Here is a 20,841-nt window from a genome sequence, read left to right on the forward strand (position 1 = left end):
GGCTCGGACAGTAAAGAAATTCTTCCTTATGTCCAGCCTGAAACGGTCTTGCAGGAGTTTGTGACCGTTCGACCTCGTCATCCCTTGGGGCGCTCTGGTGAACAAACATTCCCCCAGATCCTGGTGTTCACCCCTGATAAACTTATAGGTGGCCATCAGATCACCCCTGAGCCTGCACTTTTCCAGGCTAAAGAGTCCCATGGCTCTCAGCCTGTCATCGTAAGATCTGTTTTCCTGACCTCTGATCATGCACGTGGCTCTCCTCTGGACTCTCTCAAGCTTCTCCACATCCTTTTTGAAGTGTGGAGCCCAAAACTGGACGTAGTACTCCAGCTGCGGCCTCACCAAGGCTGAGTACAAGGGGAGAATGACGTCCCAGGATTTGCTCGAGAAGCATCTATGGATGCACGCCAGCATTTTGGTCGCTTTACTAGCCGCAGCATCGCATTGGAGGCTCATGTTCATCTTGTGGTCAATGATGACCCCCAAGTCTTTTTCTTCTGTAGTGCTAACTAACATAGCACTGCCAAGCCTATACGGGTGCTGCAGGTTTTTCCTCCCAAGGTGGAGAACCTTGCATTTTTCGGTGTTAAACACCATGAGGTTCTCGTCTGCCCATTTGCTGAGCTTGTCCAGGTCAGCCTGGATCATCCCTATCTTCTGGCGTGGATGCTTTGCCCCAAAGTTTGGTGTCATCGGCGAACTTGGCCAGTCCACTCCTGGCTCCAATGTCCACATCATTAATGAAGATGTTGAACAGTATGGGTCCCAGGACAGAGCCTTGAGGGACCCCACTGGTCACAGGGCACCATGATGAGTTACTGCCATCAATCACAACCCTCTGGGTCCGACCACGAAGCCAATTTCCCAGCCAGCAGATAGTGGTGGAGCCAAGGCCACAACTGGGCAGTTTGGCCAAGAGGTGATCATGGGATACCAGATCAAAAGCTATTTTGAAGTCAAGATATATGACATCAATCTCTTCTCCCTTGTCCAGGTGATAGGTCACCTGGTCATAGAAGGAAATGAGATTGGTCAAACAAGACCTACCCGCAACAAACCCGTGCTGGCTATCCCTTAGAATGTTAGCCTGGGCCAGTCCCTCAAGGATGGCCTCCTTAATAAACTTTTCCAAGATCTTCCCCAGGATAGAAGTCAGGCTAATGGGCCTGTAGTTAGCCGGATCCACTCTCCTCCCTTTCTTGAAGATCGGCACCACATTGGCCTTCTTCCAGTCTTCGGGCACTACACCAGAGCGCCAGGAGTTTTCAAAGATCCGTGCCAGGGGCTGGGCTATGACGCTCGCCAGCTCCTTGAGTACCCTGGGGTGCAGGTTGTCAGGGCCAGCTGACTTGAAGGTATCCAGCTTCTCAAGGTGTTCCTTCACGAGGTCAGCATTGATGGAGGGTAGGGGATTCCCCTCACCCAGATTTCCCTGTCCCATAGCAGGCATGGGCGTCCCATGGGACTGAGGAAAGACTGACGCAAAGTACCTATTTAATAGGTTGGCTTTTTCCTGGGCATCAGTTGTCAGTTGCCCCATCTGGTTTAGCAGGGGTCCAACGTTGCCCTTGCTTTTCCTCTGGCTCCCCACATATCTGAAAAAGGACTTTTTGTTGTCCTTGATGCCTGAAGCTAGTTGGAGTTCAGTTGCAGCCTTGGCTTTCCTGGTTTGCTCCCTGCAGGACCGGACCAGCGCGGAGTAATCCTCCTTGGAGGTGAATCCCGTCCTCCATCCTTTGTAGGCTTTCCTTTTTAGCTACAGTAGGTCTGCTAGGTCTCTGGAGAGCCGGGGGGCTGCTGTGCCTTCTTGCTGCCTTTCCTCTGTGTTGGAATAGATTTAGCTTGTGCACTGAGGATCGCTTCCTTGAGAAGCAACCACTCTTCTTGAACTCCCATCTCCCTGGGGTCACGGTCCCTGAGGGCCTGACCGACAAGCCTCTTGAGCTTGTCAAAGTCGGCTTTTCTGAAGTCAAGGACTTCTGTGTTGCTGACTGACTTGCCAGCTTTACGGCGGATGGTGAAGGTGATCAGCTCGTGGTCGCTGTCACCCAACTTCCCATCAATCACTAGGTCGCCGATTAGGTCGTCCCCCGTAGCCAGTACCAGGTCGAGCAGCGCTTTGCCTCTCATTGGCCCATAGACTTCTTGAGTCAGGTAGAGGTCATCCACGCACGAGAGAAAGCTTTGCGCCCGCTCAGATTTAGCTGAGTGATCTTCCCACGAGATGTCCAGGTAATTGAAGTCACCCATGACAACCAAGGTCCTGGAGCAAGCGGCCTCAGTCAGTTCCCGGGCGAACTCCTGGTCAAGCTCAGGACTTTGAGTGGGAGGTCTGTAGTAGACTCCCACCGTTGTGTCCCCTGTGCCGAATTCCCCACGAATTTTTACCCAGAGGGTCTCTAGCTGTCCATGCCGGTCGCCAACATCAGCTTGCAGGGACATGTAGCTTTCCTTCACATAGAGAGCTACACCCCTGCCCCTTTTGTCAACACGATCCCTCCTGTATAGGGTATAGCCCTCTATACCCATGGTCCAGTCATGGGTGGAGTCCCACCAGGTCTCCGTTATCCCAATGACATCATATTTCTTAGCACTGAGCAGGAGGACGAGCTCGTCCTGCTTGTTGCCCAGGCTCCTGGCATTAGTGTACAGGCAGGCAAGTGTGCCCTTGGGGGCTCTTGCCTTGCCCACAGATTGTGCCAGGGCTGGGGCAGGGGTGGGCTCCCTTAAGTGCCCCCTTAAGTGCCTTGGCCCGCTGGCTTTGCAAGGGCCGTTCAGCGGGCCAGCAGGGGCAGTAGTCCCCCCATCCCCCAGCGGGCTTAGTTTAAAGCCCGGTGAAGCAGGTCAGCCAGCCTGGCTGAGAAGAGCCTCCTCCCCAGGGGAGAGAGGTGGAGGCCATCTCTTCCCAGCAGCTCGCTGCCTCTCTCTCCAAAGAGCGGGCTGTGGTCATGGAAGCCAAAGCCTTCCCGATAACACCAGCGCTGCAGTCTTTGGTTCACCGTGTGGATCCTCCTCTCCCTCCTCAGCCCATAGCCCGAGACTGGGAGGATCGAGGAAAACACCACCTGAGCTCCCAGGCCCCTAAGCCCCACTCCCAACTCCCTGTAGCGCCTCATGACCTGGCTGGGGGTGCTCCGAACCGTGTTATTGGTGCCCACATGAATAAGGAGCATGGGGTAGTGGTCTGTGGGCCGAAGGAGCTGCGGGATCCTCTCCACAATGTTTCGGATGCGGGCCCCCGGGAAGCAGCAGACTTCCCGGGCTAAGGGGTCGGGGCGGCAGATTGCCCCCTCAGTGCCCCGCAGGATGGATTCTCCCACAACAAACACCTTACGCTTTGTCTTGGGGAGAGCGGGGCCAGTAGCTGCGGTCGAGCCTGGGTTGCCTGCGGGAGCTGGTAATTGCATGGGCTCTGCTGGGGCTGCAAGAGGTGCAAACCTGTTGCTAAGCTCCGGCAGGGCAGGGGCCTTGGTGCGGTGGGCCTTGGGGCCCTTGACCACCTTGGTCCATGCCCCTGACTGGGCAGAGCGGGAGGTCCCAGAGTCCTCCTTAGTCACGGAGGGAGACAGAGCTCTCCCCTGCGGCTCCCGGGGGAGAAGGGCCTGGCAGTAGGAGTCTATCTCCTGCTCATAGTCCCTGATGGCACACAGTCTCTGGACTGTGGCCTGGAGCTCCTCCAGCTGGGGCGCCAGAGATCCCAGTAGGGAGCAGACCCCGCAAGGGGAGGTGGCCATGCTCCCGGGCCCCAGAGCCTGAAAAAGGGACAGGCAGCCCCCGCAGCCAAGAGCCAAGGGCTCCGTCTGCGTGGAGCCCGGAACCATGGGCTTCGTCTGGGTGGCTGTCTCTGCGGTGCCCAGTGGAGGGGCTGCAGAGCCCGAGGGGACCCTCGGGGTGCGGCGCGTGCCCATCCGTGTCATGCCTCTGGTAGGCTGGCTACGGCTGGGGCTGGCTATGGCTGCGGCGGTCGCAGGCAGGGTCTCGTGCCCTCCCACGCCCTCTCCTGCACGAACTCCGTGCTAACTCAAGCGCCTGTTTATGCAGCCTGGTCGCGGGGCTCCCTGGGGGGCTGGGCCAAGTAGGGGCCTGGGTGGGGGCTTGACCCAGCCCAGCACCAGGCAGCAGCCTCCTCCCAGCAAGCGAGGAGTTAACGCCTTCCCACCATGAGCCCGCTTACCTCCGGCTGTGCTGGGGGTCGGCAGGGGGCTCGGCGGCTGCTAAGGGGGTGTCTGGGGGGCTTCAGGGGAGTGGGGGTGCAGCAGGCTTCACCCACGTGTCTCTTACCGCTCCAGAGCCTACCTGAGTGTGGTTTGTTTTTTTTTTCCTAGGTCTTTTTTTCTAGGTTTTTTTTTTGATCTGTCTAGGTCCCTTCCGACTCACTGATTCTATGATTCTATGAATCCTGCATGCCTGGTGCAGTACCCTGAGCTTGGACAGTGCAGGGAGCAAGCCTGGGCTGTCCCATTTCCTCTGCCACCACCTGAAAGGTTCCTGTGACTATATTACAAGTCTCTGCCCCCCACAGTCAAGGAGGACATTGCCGCCAACACTGACATGTTCCTCCGTGTGTGAGAGGCCTGTGCCCACCTAGCTGCAGGGGCATAGGCTGATCAATAAAGTTTTGCACTGTTTCCCACCTCTCTGCATGCTGTGGAGTGGTGGGGATACCTGGGGGCCACTGGAGTCTGGCCAGCTTAGGCAGGGAGGAAGGGCAGCAAAGAGGGACCAGGGCTGAGGGCCCTCCCCCCAGTGCAGGGCTTATGATGTGGGTGGGGCTCACATGCCCAGTGGTTCCATTTGATTCTGGCTGATGGGAATGGCGCACAGCTCCTAGCAGTGTCTTCAGGAGGCAGGGTGTGAGGTATGGGCAGAGCTGGTGCTGCTGGTGGCTAGAGGTGACATGGCTAGCCATGCCTCATGGCTGGGCCTAAGGCTGCAGACATGTTGGGGCAGGCACTGGCCTAGGCTACCTGAGCTGCTTGTGGAGGCTGAGGGCAGGAAGCTTGGCAGGATGAGCTGCTGGCACCCCACAGGGCCCTCCCCAGGAACACATCACCACAGGGGCCAGTCCAGAGCTGGGGCTCAGACAGGCTACCGATGTTGCTGCACACAGCATGACTGCAGCCTGGGGCCTGGGGCACAAGAATGGCATCCAGTTGCTGCATAAAGGGCATGGACTTGCAGGCACTCCCCGACCAATGATTGCAGTCAGTGATGGTGACCCACTGTGCCTGCAAGGCCTTGACCTTTATGTGACACTGCCATGCTGACCGATCATGCCCACGCTCCCATGTCTAGCTTGACAGCCCCTCATAGACATGGGCATTGGAGTACCTGCCTCATGCGAACTGCTGCTACCCTCTGCCTCTCCCCACAGCAGCATGAGGTCACCAGTCTCCTCTAGGAACCAGTTAGGGTCCTGAGTCATGGCAAATGGCGCCAGTGAGGAGGCCATTGAGGCTCCTGCGCCAGCTCTCCAGGCCTTCACCCAGCTGTCCCTGTGCTGCCAGGCCTAGGCAACTGCCTGCAGCACCCAACACAGGGGCACAGCATGGGACTATGAACCGCATGGCGAGGCAATGCCCCACAGCACCTGCAGGCTCCAGGCAGGCTACTGAGAGTTGGCTTTGGGCAGCTGGTACTGACCCCAATGTCCAGGAGCTGAATGCAGCTGGGCCTGGGGGCTGACATGGGCCTGACAGCTGCATGGCACTGCAGTGCTAGGCAGTGGCATCAGGGTGCAAGCAAGCTAGCGCAGGTACCCCGCAGCCTGTGCAGGGGCAGCAGAGGCCAAGAGTTCCCCTCAGTCTCCTTGCTGTTGTGCCTGAGGGCTCAAAATGCCTTCAGGCTTTTAAAGGACCTCTGCCTGGGGTTGCCACAGAGGCAGCCCAGTCCTTGGGCAAGATAGACTCCAGCCCCAGGGCCCTGGCTGGAGTTCAGGCTGGCCCCCTAGTGGTAGGGCTGACCAGGATCAAATCTACTCCTGGGTAGTGTCTACATGAGCATTATTGTGCAGTAAATACTCATGAGTAAATTTTCTACTTGCTTTGGCATGTAGCAAATTTACTGATAGCAGCGAAGTTTACTGCTCAGTAAGCATGCGTACTTGTAGACATGCATGCTTACTGCACAGTAAACTATAACCTAGTAAGTAAAATTTATTAGGAGTGTTCATTTAGTCTCGGAGGCCCCTTATACTGTCATGGGGATCTGCAATTCTCCTCTGTGACATCAGCATCACTGTTTTCAGATGGTAGTAAGTCCACTCTTTTTGGTTGTACCTTCTCCTGGGGTTTAACCATCTCAACCCTGTCTGAAAACACACATTGAAACATCTCTGCTGGGGAATCTTGAGGAACCTCCACAAGCTAAACAAATGTGAGGCATGCTGGGATATGTGCTCTCTCACCAGTCACCTACTGGTGAAGCAGCAGCAGTCAAATGAAGTGACACTTGGCAGGGTGGCGTATACACAACTGTGCTATGACTTGTCCCTGTCCTGGCCAAGCACAGGAACAATCTGGCCCAGGAGAAATATGACATCTGTTAAAACTCTCAGTGTCCTTGTCTCTCTCCTTTTTTTAAATTGGTTTAAGTTGACTGGAGAAAGCAGTCTATGCAGATTTTGCTCTGGAGAATTACTTTTTCCTGTGCCACCAACACGGGCTCTTTTGTTTGATTTGGCCTATATTTTTGCCTAAGCTTATGTGACAAGCCTACCTGCTTTCTTGATATCACTCATTTGTTACTAAAAGGTTAATTTAAGGCTAGCTTAAGATATTTACTGTCCCTTCTGTTAGATTTTGCAATCCTTAAATGACTTTCATTATCATTTTTAACATATTCTTTCTGTAATGCCTTAGGAATCACCATCTTAGCATCTTTACAAATACCCAGTGAGGGGGAAACCAGAGGGCTGGGAGCTCTCTGTGTATGTGTGTGTGTGTGTGTGTGTGCGCACGCGTGTGTAGTTAGGTGTGCATTAGGTAAAGCCTATGGCCGAAGAGGCCCATTCTGAGAGGGAGCAAGGTGGTACAAGTTGTCAATGGGTGAAAGAGACCCTGTGAGAGGGGGTGGAGTGTAAGAAGCCCTAGTGAGAGGAGGATGGTATGAATGTGTGTATCTGAGGCCTGACAACGAGGGCTAAGCTCAGTCTGGCTGTAGGCTGGGAGCATTGTGTGACCTGGATGCCATCTGTGAGGCTTGGGCTGTGGTGTAGGGATGGAATGGAGCTGCAGATAGTGCCCCCTGGCGTCGGGGGAAGAATGGGCAGCCTCCCACTTTATTGGAACCAATTCATAGACAACAAGGCTTGGCAGGCGAGGAGTCAGGTGGCTGGCCCAGAACAGGTGGGCAGGCCAATGGCAGACCAGCCCCAAGAAATTCCCCTATTACACTCAATATAAGTCCTCCTTGAACTTTTTTATTCTTGCTATGAAATGGACATTGTTTTCAGGGTGTAAATGGATGCATAAAGGCACATGCAATACTGAACCTAATAATATAAGAAGAAAGGTAAAAGCTAGAGATGTAAAAGGTCTTTCAGGTCATTTATCTCACACCTGATAGCACAGGACTGTGGACTGCAGCATATATTTCGCAGTTCTATCTGCTATATCACTATTGATACTATATTACTAGTAGGTAAAATACTTCCCCAATACTATTTCATGGAAGACTGAAATACTATTAGTTGATTGGATACTGAAGGACAGTGACTGGAAGATATGGCTGGAATTAAATCAGATACTCTATGTTGTGGTGCATAGCCAGTATGGATAAATCAACTGCCTAGTGAAAAAACAGTATGTTCCTTGAAGAAAATGTCAAAGAATATATTTTGCCATCTTTATAACGGGGATATTTCCCTACCTCCTGAGGCTGTTGGGAGAATAAATTCATAAAAATATATGAGGCATCTAGACAGAAAAAGTATTTTAAAGCAAAGTTTATTTTCTTAAGAGTTTCAAAAGCATTTGAGCATCAATTCAATTTTATGTAGGAAAAAGAGAAAAAATGTCTGACTAATGCAGAGCTTTTAAGCAAAACATACAGATGCAAATATGTTGCCTAAAGTTATTTACCTGAATTGTCGAATAATCACGCGCACATTTTAACGGAATTTTCTGGGCCACTTAGCAAGATAAACATTCTCACTTAAGATATGATCATTTTTAAAATACTGATCTTGAGAGTCAGTGGCTAAAGGTGACAAAACGCATCCAAATGGAAATTATGAATCCAGCCAAGCTGACAATGTTCAGTCTGAAGATGCAGCAAAGACATTTCATCAAATTTAAGATCCCTGTTTATTCTTTACAATAACAGGAACATACCCAGAAAAGGCAAGGCTGCTTAAGCTTTCTGAATTTGGCAAATCCCTACATCTCTCCCAGTGAATTTCATACCCCACTGACTCTCTCTTCTAAAAAGGAATCATTTTCTAACAAAATAAGACTGTGCTTTTTATGAGTTACTCTGATTTTTTTCAAGGAACATTCCTGTTGGGAAATATTGTTCAGATATAGTATAGAAAAATGAAATTAGTTCATTCATCATTGGCTTCAAATTTACTGAATTTTAATTGACTATTTTGCTAATACTCTGAGATATTTATGTTTCAGTATTTCCTCCTTCAAAAATCAACTCCTCTTCATGGACCCCAATTTAAAGTCATAAATGTGAATTGTGACATCACAGTCATTTCCATGGAAAGACACTTTCATCACAACCTTCACTTCATTATCAAACAGAAGCAGCTGGGTAACGTGGGTGAATAATCCTGTTCTGTATATTCAGCAATAGCAAAATGAATACTGAAAATTGCTAGCAGACTAAATAGCTCTTTCTATAAATACTCTCGTTTCAGAAGTTCACCCTATTTTGAAAACCATTTGTTAAATGGAATTTAGTGCAAATGCAAGTTGATGGATGGATATTAAAGTCCTTGATGAAGCCGAAAAACACGTACTTCATGCAAGCTCTCATCAGTATGCCTTGAGCCCATCTTGTCAGAATCACCTCTCACCCCAAGAAGGTAGATTGTTTTCCAGAGTTGTTCAGTCCTTGGTCACTTTGGTGAGAAAAACAGATATGCTGTTTACAACTGTTGTGGCATTGGTTATATTATTCTCTTTGTTGGAAGCCAACATAAAAAAAAAATCAGGCCTTTTTCTTCTTAGGATAGCCTAGAATCATCATTCCCTCTGCAATGTAATAATAGGTCATGAAGATCATGTGATTCTCTGTATTGAAGGCCAGAGGGCTTAGTTTAATTTATTACATAGAAACAGGATGCAACCTACAGTGGAAAAGCAATTCACAATTTCTATTTGTAAAGCAAACTATTAAGAGGTGATCTAATGCAAATTTGTGGTTGGTGGGTGCAATCCCCTGAGGAAAGTGGAGATGCATTGGCTTAAAGGAGTCTGATGGCTTAGGAATCCAGCATACTCAACACACAAACATGTTCAACACATCCTGTAGATTATTAGGAGTTGGAGGAAACTATAGTGAAACAACAGAGATCAAGAGCATCATGGGTACTGCAATTCAAATATACATGCCCAGCATTTCACTTAGCTTCAGACTTCCCATCATGTGCAATCACAGTTCCTCAATAAGCAAAACATTTAAGGACTTTGAACTAGAGTGAACTGAAATTTGGATACGAAAAAAACATGCCCATTCTTGGAAAAGATTATATATCCTCCTCCAGACTGGAAGAACACAATGGTACTGTGAAGTGTCTTGCCTATGTGCCTTTATTGGATTATGAAGTCAAGCAAACTCAGTCCAAGAACTAAGGAATACAGTGCATGTTGGATGTAAAACCCAACATTTAGCCAAATGTTTTGTCACCAAAGGCAAATGTGTCTTTATGTGGACTGCAAATGTGCACCCAATACAAGCCTAGACCTGTATCAAGGTGATTTCAGATAATTTCAGGTTACTTCCCACCTTTTATGCTGTGTGTGATTGAATGGGGGTCTTGTTTTCTTTTTGACAGTATTAGAAATCATTACTGAAGATTGGATATTACATTTCCAGTGCCTAAAAGCCCCTATTTTCTTCTTAGCATGAAAAGAACCTTGAATGCATCACATTTGCTGCTGAGTAAATGCATTTGCCAGTTCTTCTAAATGCCAGCACAATTGCTTTAGCAGAGTTAATAAAGGAGGTGGAAATCTGAACAGCCTTATTTTTGTCCCTAATGTTCACCCCAAAAGGAAATGTGTTTCTTACTAATAATAGTGTGTGTGACAGAAAATACTGAGTACATGTATCTGTTCCCATTCACTTGCCAAAATGGATAATTCACATTACAGCTTAAAAAAATAAAAAAACAAATTAACCTCTTCCCTCCCACCGGCAATTCTTATAAACTTGAAGCTTGACTCTAAATTCTTTTGATAGCTACCAGAGAGTAAGGTAAACAGAGGGAACACAGAGCTCCTGTTTATACTCCCTTAGGATCACACAAGACACTATTCTGTCTGTCACATTCTCTGTGCAGCCAGCCGTTAAGTGTACCCTGCCAATGTACACTGCACCTAAGAAAGAAACAGCTTATTCCAGCTTGATGCCATGCTAGCCATCTATTCTATACTTCCCAGCACACTACTGACAACCACAAGCAGTCAAACGAAGTATAAATGTCCACCAAAATTAGGAGATTGGCTTAAAATCACAAGGCAGCAAAAGGGTAGGGGTGTTTCTTAGATGATAAGTTTTAACTTTTGATTTGCTTCTTGATTTTTGAGACTCTTGAGTTCACTCATGTTATGCTGTCAAGTTTTCTTAGTAATCATGAGGCTTACAACCTCTTTCAAGGTCCTTCCTTCTCATGTCCTTGGGAGGAGATATTTAGCAGAATTTGCAGATTTATTGCAATCTGACATGGCTGTGCCATGAGCGCTTCCGCTAGGGCCTCAAACTTGCCACCTGTCAACCATGCACCCTAGCATCTACGCCACACCAGCCTCACTTTTAAAGTGAGAGCACAGTTTCTTATAAACTCACTTGTTTTCAGCAGCTGGCACTTTCAAATACAAGGACCATCAAACATTTCAGGACTCATGAATAAATTTCAGAGTTAGCAACACTGCTGTTATGGTAGAATCAAAGCAATAGGTTGGTGTAGCCGATCCCCAAAATACAGCACACAGTTTAGCAACATCCTAGAAATAAGCATTGTGGCTAATCTGAGTGAGTGAAAGAGACATGGTGGGTTAGATCAGGATGTACATACACTTCCCTCATTAATAATTAAGCTTGATCACATTAGCACCTGCCCCTTATGGAAAATCTATATTAAGAACTTCACAGAGAATGTCTATGTAGAAATTTTAACTTGTTAACATATAATGGAAATAAGTCTCAATCCATTATATAAATTGGTTTCAAAATCTTATAAACAGCATATCATTTGCTATTAAACTCTGCACATTTTCTGACTATTCAGTAAAAGAACATGGTTTATATCTTTCAGCTCTATGAGCTAACACATTTACAAGTATGGGACACACAGAGCTGCTAAATTGGGCTTGTCTGTATCTGAAGTTTTCTCTATACCAGTGGTGTTCAACTCATGTCTCGAGAGCTAGATCCAGCCCATGAAGCTGTGGCACCTGGCCCACAGGACTCCTCAAGGGTCAAAAAATGTAGTGGCAGAAGACTTGGGCAGCTTTAATTGACACTCACCTGCTGACAAATCTCTGCACCTGTGAAGAGGCCCGTGGGTTGTATAGCATGGCTCTGCATGGGATGGCCACCCTGAGGTGGCATGGGGCCTGGTCCAGCTGTGCAGAATTGTGCTGAGCCACTGCAGGCCTAATTTGGCTGCATAGGACCCAATCCAGGAGCTGACCCCAGGATCTGGCCTGCAGCCCAGCACTTACCACTCATCTGGCCCACACAGCCAAAAAGTTGAGCACCACTTGTCTACACTAATAATTAGGGTCAGCTCTGAGCATTGTCTTTCAACAGCCCTAGGTGTATAAATTGTTACCTTGTAGCCCTCACCATATCAAGCTTCTTTTTCCTCTGTTGGAGCCCTTTTAGGGATCTGGCTGTGAGTTCCCTGTCTCTTTTCCTGTGCATGATTCTAATCATGGGCAGTTGAGGTGAGAACTGGCCTGCAGCACCTGGGTGAGTTCTGGACACACAGCAGTGAGATGCTAGCTAGAGGCAATAACAGGGTGATCTGTCCCCTTAAAAAGGGGTAGCCAGCCCTGTTAATGACTTGTGGCTGTGGGGTATTCTGCTAATAAGGAAGTGTCCCACTGTGAGCTTAAAACCCAGAGAGGAGAGCAGAAAGGGGTGGAGTGAAGGAACAGATTGTAGGGAAGGAAGCCAGCTGTGAGAATAACAGCTTGCTACGGCAAGGGACCAGACTGCTACGCTGAGGGCCAGAGCCAAAGGGGTTCCCCTCCTAGTGCCTGGGATGGGGCAGAAGGATTTGGTTTTGTTTGCTTATTTGTCTGGGGTTTTTTGCAGCATAAAGACTGTGTTGTAGTTGGGAGGACTGGCTGAGGAGCAATACCAGGGCTCCTGTCTGAAGAAGCTAACAGGCTAAGCAAACATCATACAGAAGCTTAAGCTCAGATCCTGAAGTTGTGCAGAGCATTGGAGATCAAGCCAGGAGTCAAGCTTAGAGGTTTACAGGTTAGTAGTATGGTCTTGAAGTCAGCTTTACCAAACAATGTAGACACAGCCTAAAGTTATTTTTAATGAAGCTTCTGTCTGCCAGTGAATGATACCTGGATGATCTCTACTGTCTTTTTTCTTGCAAGGTTCATTAGTTTGTTAGTTTGTGGAATAAGAATGGGGTGTTCTCATTTCCCCATATGGCAAAGAGGTCCACTAACTCTGCCTCCTCCAGTACATAGCGGAGACCATGGCACTGACATTCTGGGTGAAGGCTGCTAGTGACATGCTCTGAAGCTTCTCAACACTGTCTTATTACAGCACAGACTGAGAAAAATGAGGGTATGGTATGCCTTTACTCCTGGCTGTAAATAGACAAGGTCAAATGCCAGGGTCGGATGGACTTTGGCATAAGTTATAGAGGTGGCTTCTTGGAGCAGTAGCACAAGGAAACAAAGCAATGTGAGGTATTAAAGGACTACCCATTAGGGCTGTGCAAAATGGCACCGTTCCATTTCGACTTGAGTTTTGAGGTTTTGACAGAACAGCATTTTCTTTTGAATTTCATTTTGATTTGAAACAGCTGTTCCATTTTATTTTGTCGAACTAGTGAGACTGTTTTGACGTTTTGCCCATTCGCTATAATGGGGAAGCTCGAAACAGCCTCTCTTATCTGGCAGGCAGATGGGGGCCTGCAGCCCCAGGAGGGCTGTGGGGGATGTGCCAGTCCTTCTGGGGCTGCAGGCCCCTGATCTACCTGCCAGATGAGGGAGGGAAGTTGGGTTCTGCCCCTGGAACCGGGCAGCTGGGGAAGGGAACTGAGCCTGATTGTTCAGTTCCCCTCCTCAGCATTAGATCAGGCTGGGGAAAGAAACTCAGCCCAGCTGGTAGACTTCCCATCCCCAGCACTAGGATCAGGCTGAGTTCCTTTCCCCAGCCCGATCCTAGCGCTGGGGATGGGAACTCAGCCCAGCTGGGCTGACTTCCCATCCCCAGCCCAGTTCTAGCACTGCAGAGGGGAACTGAGTCATCAGGCTCAGTTCCCTTCCCCATCCCAATCACAGCACTGGGGAGGGGAACTGAGCCCAGGCTCAGTTCCCTTCCCCTGCGCTGTGATCAGCTTCCTGCAGCCAGGCGGCAGGAGACGGGGAGAGCCAGGGCTGTGCTCCCTGCTACTGTTGTGAGCACAGCCCTGGTTCTCCCCTGTCTCCCACCTGCTGGCCGCTTCAAAACTTGAAACATTTAAAAACTTTTGAAACATTTTGACTAGCCTCATTTTGTTTCTAAGCTGTTTCAAAGCCCTTCGTTTTGATTCGATTTTGCTGTTTCGAGCTTGAAATGAGTCGAAACAGTGTTGAACCGAAACAGCCAGCAAAATTTCACGCAGCCCTATTACCCATGTCCCTATCATGTTCTTGTGGAAGGTACTAAAGTACCTGCACTTTTTGGGGGGCTTTAAAGGTACTGTGAGCACCTCAAATGTTACATCTGTCCCTGCCTACAGATACTAGAGCTGGTTAGAAAACTTCTAATCAAACATTTTTTTTTCATCAAATTTTCAGATCTTGAGATCCTTCAGATTCATTGAAATCAAAACATTCTGTTCAAACTGGAGGCCTTCAGTGACACTGGGATGGAGATCTGCATGGTTTCCTGACAGCTTGCTGACCCAGTTATCCAGCAGCCTGGTGGACTGACTCTCATTCCTAAGGCCTCTCTGAGATGTCACACACCACTGTATGAACACATAATAGGTAGAGCCAGCCTGCCAGGAGTAGGCCAGTTTTCAATACTACCTGAAGGTCTTAACCCAAGTGAAAGTCACAAGTAACATGGAATTCACATTGTGACCTAGACAAACACTCAGTAGGTCACTGATGGGAAGTCTGCACCATTCATTCCATTTGCTCCTACCCTGGGGATCTTCAAAAGGAGGCTAGACAATCACCTTGCTGGGGTCATTTGACCCCAGTACTCTTTCCTGCCCATGGCAGGGGGTCGGACTTGATGTTCTGCTCAGTTCCCTTCTGACCCTACTAACTATGAAACTAATAGTCTGTAGGGCATATGGCTGGGAAGGATGGCTTGGGGAATATGCTCACAAGATCAAGTCAGTTCTCTTCAGTTGTAGAATGTGGTGCCCTGCTAACAAGTACTCCCATGAAAGGACAAGTGGGTTAAGTGCCTGAAGCAATGGCATGCCCCTGCCCCTCCCTTTCTGCATAAGACTAATCTCACTGCTATTCAGAAATGCATGAATGACTGTCCCTTTTCCTGCCTGGATTGTGCTCTCACATCCATTCTGAAGTGTTAGCATGGGTTCACACCAGAACATGGACCCTCCCCCTGCCAATGGGAAGCAGAACTGAAGCAGGCTTGGCTACCAGGTAGCGCTGGAAACCATCCATTACTTAACTGTTGGTGAAGAACTGGACACAGGTAAAGATGAGAATATGGCATAGTCGGCCAAGGTGTACGCAGGCAGGGCTGTTGTTAAAGATCACCTCTGAATACAGGAACAGCCCTCTTAGCTCTCTCCTTTTATCGGTGAGTGCCAAAGGTTAACAGGCAGAGTTGTTGTCCGTGGTGGTGGAGAGGGACTCTTGCCTTGAGAGTGTTGGCTATGGCTATTTGTCTAACATAATTTAGGTGAATAACTCAAAGAGTGAAAAAAAAAAAGCTGTGGCTCTAGTCTTTGATCCAAAAATGATGGATTCTTGTCAGAACCTATGACCCAAAATCCCAGAAATGTGAGAGATTTGCAAATCCATACCTAGCCCTTTTAGCTTGGGCCCATCTCTAGTTCACATGCAGGTGGGGGTAAACATTTTAATGATTTTCACTTCTCACTGTAAAGACAAGAAGTATAGAGATACCCTCTTGAAGATTCACCATTTGAAATGAAGGAAAAAACAAAGTAAAAGCAAAATTTAAATGCTTCCAGACTTTTTCAAGTGCTGGGATTTTTTTAGACTCTCTTGTTAACTTCTCTCCCTTTCAAGGACACACAGTCCTTTTGAAGACATTTGTGCTGCAACAATTGCATCAGCAGAGTGTTGGTATAAACTCCAATAGTTTTCATGAAAACTGAGCCCCCATAAGAAATTTTATCACTTGTTTCATAAGCCTTGTCTCAGGAAGGGACATGTTCCTTGTATCAGTCTTACAGAGTCTCCCCACTTCTTCCTTCCACGTTGGGATGAGAGCCCTTTTTCACAGTGCGTATTTCTGACTCATACAAATCAGCTCCAAAGCTCGGGATATGCCAAAAATGGGTTATTCATATTCATTCACACTCTTTTATGCAGCTCTGCTCTCATAAAACAGAACATGTGTCTGATGAGCTTATTTACTTTCTAAATGCATAAGGATAGAGAATATGCAATGTATAATGTCAATAAGAGCAGATTAACAACAATGAAGCACCTGCAAATAAAGCTCTCCTAATACTTCTGACCACAGTACTTTCCAGTGAGCTTTGAGGTGTCATTGCATGGAATTATCAGGTGCACTCGCAATCTCTTGTTCTCCTTTAACATATAGGTACATGCTTGCTTCTTTTCTTTATGGAGGTGGGCTGGTTGGCACAATGAACGCAAGCAACCCCCTTGTTTATTTTTCCAGGACTCCGTGTGACTTCTGGCAGTTCATTCCTTCCAGGGGGGCAAAAGGTTTATGGCCCACCACAAATGCTGTCTAATGAGGCCCCAGAAGGTCTATTTCTGCTTGACCAGCTCTCTCTGCAGGAGCGGAAGTTGCTCCAATCTTCCTCTAACCTGGTCCCCTGCAAAGCAGTGAAAATGCATCAACATTGAATGGCGTAAGCAAAATCCAAGAATCTAGCAAGAAAACTTAACAAGAAAAGGCCCCTGAGTTTATTGCGTTACCAGTAAGACAGTTTCCTTTCATTCTTGACCATTTATTCTCAGCCTCCTTTCCTTTACAATAATATGACCCCCTAACATTTCAGCTATTCTTAAAAACAGAATTTTGATCTTTCCTTTTTAATGACAAAAGCCTTTGTTATTTTTCTGATAAAAAAGTTGGTCAGCTTCTCTGTCAGAAACCATTCAGCAAACAAATAATCCAGAATGACGTTTATGAACATATTATGTCCTCCCATCTCTGGCTTGCTGGGGGCTGACCCACAGGAGAACAGACCTGAGCTCAGCCGAGCTGACTCTGGGATCACCTCCACACTCTCTATGTCTGGGACCTGGTCTGGCACAACCATATTCACTCTGTGACTAGAACAGGAAGCTCATCAAGAAAACCAAGACACAAGCTGATCAGGACCTTTTCTACTGGATTAATTTTTCAACGGAAAATGACATTTTTGAGTAACTGAAATTTTCCATACGACAACGTCAGTTTTGCAAAAACAGTTTTGATTTTCTCCTAGGAAGATGGATTTATTTTTCTAGGTCAGTTTAACTCCAGATCAGGATATTCCTTTTTGTTCAAGTGACCTGAAACATTTAATTTTGAATCAGTCCAGTTGCATGTTGAACTGCATTTCCGTATCAGCACATGGTAGTTCGGGCCCCTGTTTCTTCTTACCCACAGAGTTCTTTGAAGGATGGTATCTGCAAAATGCAAGGTAGATTTCCCTCTGTATATGTATCATGGGAGTCACATGACTGGATAATTGGTGGGAGAGGTGGTTCAGCCAGACCCTGCACCTGCATTGGGGAGAGTGGAGGCCCCTGAACTGTAACTTCTGTTAAGCTATGAAGCAGTTTAAGAAAATAGAGTTTGATATGGACCTGACATAAGATGGAGTATGTCAGGTCCCTTCAATAAAATGAAATGGCACTCGCCAATCTAACAGCAACATCATCTTTTTTTCACATTGACAGTTTTTAAAAAATGTTACAATATTCCCAAAATTACTGTTTCTAATTCTGTGCTTCTAAACTTTGTGAAATTCCAATATTTTGGTCCCAAGCTACAATAAAAACCTCAAGATTTCCTTGACTTTTGCTCTTTCCCAGTGGAAATTCAAAGGTGCAGCATACAAACTCAAAGTAAAAATAGCCTATTCTCAGCTAAGTTCCCACTGGCTTTTATGTGAAGAAAAAGCTAACAGCCCACATGTAACACACCCAATCACACACACACAGAGCACAGCTTGTCAAAAACTAGCCAGGTGGCAACCTTATTATGATGATCACACCATGCTATGGACAATCTCAGCAGGGTAGCCATTTCACAGGGGCCTGGAACATGGCATCAATAGCTACTGTGTCTCTACCATGAGTGCTCTTACATAAAAGAAGGGCATTCGAGGGCATTTTACAATGACACCTCAACCACTGCAGCATTTTTATTGTTAAGTGCAGTATAATGGACTAGCACGAACAACTGCCGGAGCATTTTTTACAAAGATAATTTCTTACCTCTTTTGCCAGTTTTTTTTAATAAACTCACAAGATTATTTCTGCCTCTAGTAAGAAAAGTCACTGAATTTATCGAAACTGTAATTACCAATATTGCTTTAATTGAATGTTAATCTCCCTGTCAAGAATTACTAAATCTGCTGAAGCTAAAACATCACATGGCATTTACAACCTGGCCTCACATAGATTATTCGTAATATTTATAGTTGAGCTATGAGGTCACAGTTCAGCATCTCAGAGCTTTTTCTGAGATGCCCCTTACTGTAGTGTGGTCAAGTCTAAAGGAATATTCATTGGAAGATTAGCACAGATACCAAACCCCTTTCCTCTGCTCTACTAGCATCATGTGCTGCCGGTGTTTTAACAAAGAACACCCACAAAATACATCCCCCAACACCTGCGACGATTCCCACATCCCAGGCATGCATCTGTTTCCAGAGAGGAGGCGGCATGTGACTAGAGTAGCTAGTCACCAGTTTCCCATCCAAATAAAGATGCCTTTGGCACAGTCATGACAAAGGAATAAGGCCAGGAGGCTTGGGCTGACAGCATTTCCACTCTGGTTCTAAAAAAGCCCGCAAAATGGATAGTATAGACCAGTGCTCAGTTTAGAGCCCTAAAATTGGGTTAGGTTCAAAGTTATTGGTAGCCGGACTCAGAAATACCTTTCCTTTTCCTTAGAGGATTCTTTTCAAAATAGGTATCACTTTCCAGTTGCTATCCGTCCGTTTCAAAAGGAAAAAAGGAAGGGGAAAAAAACCCAGCACGTCAGAAGTGTTTTTGTGAACCCCAGGGATGAGTCATCTCTGGCACAGAAGATTTAACAGGATGCAAAGAGGGGCCAGGAAATCACCCTGCACCCTTCCTTCAGTTTGGCAGCTCCCTCCCAGGCCAGCACGAAGGTTCCCCTCCAGGCTGGGACTCCCAGACAGCATCCCCTTTTATTCCAGGTGGTGCAGTATGGCACATGGGCAGGCTTATTCATAATGCACTGGGTGAATGAAAATAACAAGGATGAGATTTTTCAGCCACCTTGACAATGATCCAAGAGGCTGTTTCCTTTATTTGCAATGAAAGGCACCTCTTCAGATAACTGCCTTAACCTTTCCTCATCATGGGAAAGAGCTCGGTATCAGGAATCACAGATAGTACCATTACTAATCTTTCGAATACCTTTCAATCTACTTACTGGTAGGAAAGACATTTCCTTTTTTATCTCTGAGGCAGAAGCTATAAGCTCAGAATTACGCTTTCAGGAGTCTGGGTCAGTCCATTGGTATTTTTTAACTAAAGCCTGTAATCACTAGATTTTTTTGTACTGGAGAGAGAGCCGAGAACATAGTGTATTTCTTAAATTCATTTATTAATACTGTAACTATTTTAATAGATGCCTTCAGATGTCCTAAAGCTAAAAGCAGGAGAAAGCATGCCTATGGATCAGGGCAGCTTTTTTACATTTTTAAGCCAATTTGCAACTTGCCTGGTATTAAAAAGAGGATGACGAGTCTGGGTCTAAAGGAGTCAGATTGGAGCAGACAAACCCTAAATAGGACTGATGGAGCTGGGAATAAAGTGATATCTTCACTACCACGCACAGAATTTTCAAGTCACATTCTTCAGTCTTTTGCCTGTACATGTCCAGCAATCCATTGCTGCCTGGAAATATCATTTTGAATACAGATTTCTGTAGCAGATCCATGAGAATACACTCAGGTTCAATTTTTCAACCAAGAGGAAGAGGAAAGGTAACGTGGTCCCAGCTGTTGGTTCTGTGCTCAGACATCCTAGGAAAAGCCCTCCATTGGTGTGCACTTACAAAATGTTCCAACATCTTACTCCAGGCAAATACATGATAGAAACCCACTGAAGGAGCTGAGGATACTCACAGTCCTTGGCCAGGTGTTTAACTTTTCAAATGAAATGTTATTGTTCCCAGGAGGGGAAGAGGGGCATTAAGCCATGTGGCTCTCAAGAGGCTAAATCTCATGTGACTGGAAATGCAGGGTTACCTGAATTGCATGCACAGAGCAAGCCAGAAATGCTTCACTCTCACATCAAAGAAAGTAATTTAGTAAATAGCACAATGTGTAGAGAAGTGTGGGGAGGGGGCAACATTTTTGGCAGACATGCCACAAATTTGCCCTTTATATCCCTGAGTGCCACTCTGATCCCCTTCCTCAGCCTGATCTCCTGCTTTCTCCTTCCTGCCCTGTCTGCTGCTGCACTGCCTGTCCCCTCCCTGAACCACTGTATGCTGCACACACAGGCTGCCCAGACCATTTGTGGCACTTGTGCCACAGGTGGGCCACCCCTGCTGTCGAGTGTGAAAAAGGGACCTACCAATCACTCTCAAGCCAATTGCTGCCCACCTCACTGCCTCCCAGGGCTCTCCCCTGGGCACGGACCCCAGCAATCCTTACACGTGTTCTTTACTTTCTGCACTGCGGAGGATCTTTGCAGGACTGGGGCTCTAAAGTGGTAGGGCTCTTCGTGGTGGAAACTGTGTCTTTACTGCTCTGAACAGCACTAGCCACAGGTCTAAACTGCCATATGAAAGAATAATGAAGTGGAGTGAGGTATCAGCAAACTATAACAATGGTCTTATGCCTCAAGTTTGGAATACTTACAATTCTCTCAGGTCCTGGCAGGGTCAACTTAGTACTGGAAGCTACATACTCTGACTTACATGAAGGTCACCCTTTGTCAATTTTTCAGATGCGAACTTGAAAAACCAAGGGTACTTCTGCTCTTCAGGGACAGTACAGTTTCCACAGTGTGCTATGTAGTGCTTTGG

The sequence above is a fragment of the Crocodylus siamensis genome, chromosome 1, assembly GCF_052110815.1.
Source record: "Crocodylus siamensis isolate JL-2025a chromosome 1, ASM5211081v1, whole genome shotgun sequence".
Classification (NCBI taxonomy): Eukaryota; Metazoa; Chordata; order Crocodylia; family Crocodylidae; genus Crocodylus; species Crocodylus siamensis.